General features: G+C 43.4%; 1 pseudogene across 1 annotated transcript in view; it reads right to left on the bottom strand.

The window, feature by feature from the left end:
- Positions 1 to 1,485: 1,485 nt before the first annotated feature.
- Positions 1,486 to 3,501, bottom strand: part of LOC308434934 (FERM domain-containing protein 3-like) — a 57,845-nt pseudogene continuing 55,829 nt past the window's right edge. The window contains exon 4 of the transcript in view: positions 1,486 to 2,005. The product of the transcript in view is annotated as an FERM domain-containing protein 3-like (transcript). The remainder of the gene's footprint in view (positions 2,006 to 3,501) is intronic.

Raw genomic sequence — 3,501 nt, forward strand, 5'->3', positions numbered from 1 at the left:
GCAGGAGAGCAGAAAAGAGCAACCCCCCCCCCCAGCCTCAAGAACCTTTTATACAGTCCTTCATCCCACCGTGATGGAGACCCCTTACTATCTAACCGAAAGTCCCTCACCTTCTAATACCACCACAAAAACTGCATTCCACTGGGTATTTCGAGGTAGAAAGATTTCATCCATAACAATGTGATAGGTATAGCCTGAGTTTTTGAGAAAATTTTTATACTGTGTTTCATGGTGACTGTACCAATTTATATCCCCACCAACAGCGTGCAGAGAAGAACACATATTTTTAAAGCATAACTGTATCCCACGTAATATTCAGAATGCTAACTATACTAAGACTGGCCGACCTTTATTTAGAATTCCAACTTCATGGAGCATTCTGAGTTTTTAATTTGTCAAGGCTGGCATCCCCACAAGGGACTCTCTGGGTTTCCGGGTTCTGCCAAAGTTGTGAATTAGGAGAATGGTCTCTCTCCTGGTGCTGTTCCATCAGCCTCAGGGAGCATTCTCGGTCTCCCAAAGAGCACAGCCTCAGCTTTGTCAAGGTGTCCCTGAACCTGATTTTGTTTGCAGGCACCCTGCTGGTGCAGCAGTAGCTTCTTCAGTAAGACACACACAGTGGCAAACAGCCTGTCTCATGGGACCTTCCAGGTGGAAACAAGCTGCAATCTGCTCCAGGAAAGGTGCTAAGCTCAGGTCAGTTCTGGTAACATGACTCCTTAAGCTAACTTTGTGGGCTGGAGGGCCTGGGTCCTGTTAGGAAACTTCTCAGGCAGTTGATCAAAGGTTGGCCATTCTGATTTTGCCATTTCCTCCCTCTTTTGTTCTGGGCTTTCTCAAACAAAGGCAAGTTCTGAGAGGAAGAAGTCAGACCACAGCGGTTTTGTAAATAGCTAGAAACTCTACCCAGCTGGGTTATAGTCTCTGAGCTGCAGCTAGACAACCATGGCCTCAGTAAAGACCTAGAGTTAAGTAGTGCTCTTCAGAAAGGAAGGACCTGTTGGCATCTGGCGAATGGGGTTCAAATTGCTTGCAGCCTAAGCCTGGGGACCTGAGTTATATCTAGAGCAAGTATAAAAAGCCAGGCAAACCCATGCATACCAGTAATGCCAGCATGGAGGGGCAGAGACAGGAGGACCCCTGGGGATTGCTGGACAGACCATATAGCTGAATCAAGGTCTGAGTGAGAGTCTCAAAAATAATAATAATAATAATAAGGTAGACAGTGAATGAGAAAGGCACTTGGAGTTCACCTCCTCACGCCTGCTTGGTATTGCGCATGCGCACCTCACAGAGCATCAGAGAGATGCACACACACACACACACACACACACACACACACACACACACAAGGAGGTTAAGGAGCACCGGTTTGGAGAGTTCAAGAGTCAAGACTACCTCTTGACAACTGAAGGCCATTCAAAACCTACTAAAAATGATACTACTAGTATTGAAGATAGCCCTCCGTCTTACCGGATATGAATTTTATGGATAACCCAGCATGTAAAGGAAGATGTTGACCTTTCCGGCCACCCGCTGCTTCAGGGGACAATAGTATTCACAGTGAAAGTGTTCAAACTCTGGTGTGTAACGGATTTCCCATAAGATGGAGAGATCAATACCTGACTCCAGAAGGAGGAGGAGCGGGGAATACACACAGAAGCAGCCCCAGGCCCACCGCAAGGACCCTGGAGAAACTCTTGACCAGGGGGTTGACCCAGATACGGCCGGTCAGGAAGACAAAGCTGGGTGAGCTTCCTTTCCTTCAGCCCTTCCTCTTCATCATTCAAAAAGGCATTTTCATCTGCTACAAGTTCCTCAGACGAATCCGTGTCTTCTTTTTCTAACTCGAGCCTGGATGGACAGTCGAAGAGCATGTTGACGTCATCGTCATCCACGGGGTAGGGAGCAGGCTGGCACTGGGGTTGTGTGCTAGCTCCGAGATGGTCCAGGGATCTTCTTTTACTCTCTTCCTCTTCATCCGGAGGATCTGCACACTGGTGAGCTGGCAGTTAGGGGCTCAGACACATCCATTTTAGGCAGTGAGGCACCTGGAAACAAACATTATTTTATAAAGCTTAAATTTCAGATGTTTTTTTTCTTTCACAAAAGTTTGTATGTAGAAGAAAGTTCAAGGAGTGTGTGAAATTGTGCAGTAGCGTTCTGTTATTGGCAAAAATAATCATGTTAGTAACAGATGCTACAACGTACATCCTCGGCCCAATACAATAAGCCTAATGTAAACAACACTTTAAAGTTTGAAGTATATACATTTAAGCATATTATTCTGGTCTGCAGACCTTTAACTGGTGTAAAGTCTTTAACGTGGAAATGATCCAGGAGTATGTGAAAATTGCAGATTAGGTCTATCAGTAGTGTTTTAACACTACAACACAATTGAGTATTATGTAAGTTTGCCTCACAGGGACGACTGAGTAATCATTCTGAAGTATTGCTCTCTAGTTTTCCTTCCAGGCACAGTTTTGGGATTCCTGTTATTAGTATACTGGATTATTATCTAATTCACGGGTCCGAAGTATAAAACGTTTTGATATTCAGAAAACTTACTTGTAATACTCAAACATTAAAATGTATTCGAATGTTCCAAAATCAGATGAAAAAAATATGAAATCTGATACATTTTTGATTCAAAGCTTTTGGAGTACATAAATGGTGATTGCAACCATGTGGTGTGTACACATTTGCATTTTCCCCTTTTAACACTGTAATACGTATTTCTTACCTTCAGATAATTTTCTTTCTCTCTCTTTTTTTAATTGGATATTCTCTGTATTTACATTTCAAATGTTATCCCCTTTCCCCAATCCCCTCCCCCTCCCATGAAGGTGCTCCCTCTCCCAACCACCCTCTCCCATCTCAGCACCTTGGCATTCTCCTACACTGGGAAAATGAGCCTTCACAGGACCAAAGGTGATGCCAGACAATGCCATCCTCTGCTTCCTATGCACCTGGAGCCATGGGTCTCTCCATGTGAACTTGTTGGTTAGTGTTTTAGTCCCTGGGAGCTGTGGTGGGTTTGGTTAGTTAATCGTTTTGTTCTTCCCATGGGGTTGCAGACCCTTTCAGCTCCTTCAGTCCTTTCTCTGGGTCCTAGTGTTTAGTTGAATGGTTAGCTGCAAGCATCCTCCTCTGTATCAGTATGGCTCTAGCAGAGCCTCTGAGGAGGCATCCATATTAGAATCCTGCCAGGAAGCACTACTTGGCATCAGCAATAGTGCTTGGGTTTAGTGGCTGCATATTGGAGTGGATATAACCTTTGGTGAAAATAATGTTCCCTAGCTGATGTCTCTACAAATAGGTTGGTGCTGAATTTTTCTTTCAGTTTTTTTTTTTTTTGAAATATTTTGTGTGTTCTATTTTGATAAATTCTTAGCAAAAAAGGAAGCTTTCTGGAATTATTTAAGTATATGTACTGTAAAAACTAATGCACATGGGATTTTTTTTTTAATGTTTTTGGCACCTGATTTTTTTTTTAAAGAT

This window comes from Micromys minutus, assembly GCF_963924665.1.
Source record: "Micromys minutus genome assembly, chromosome: 22".
Classification (NCBI taxonomy): domain Eukaryota; kingdom Metazoa; phylum Chordata; class Mammalia; order Rodentia; family Muridae; genus Micromys; species Micromys minutus.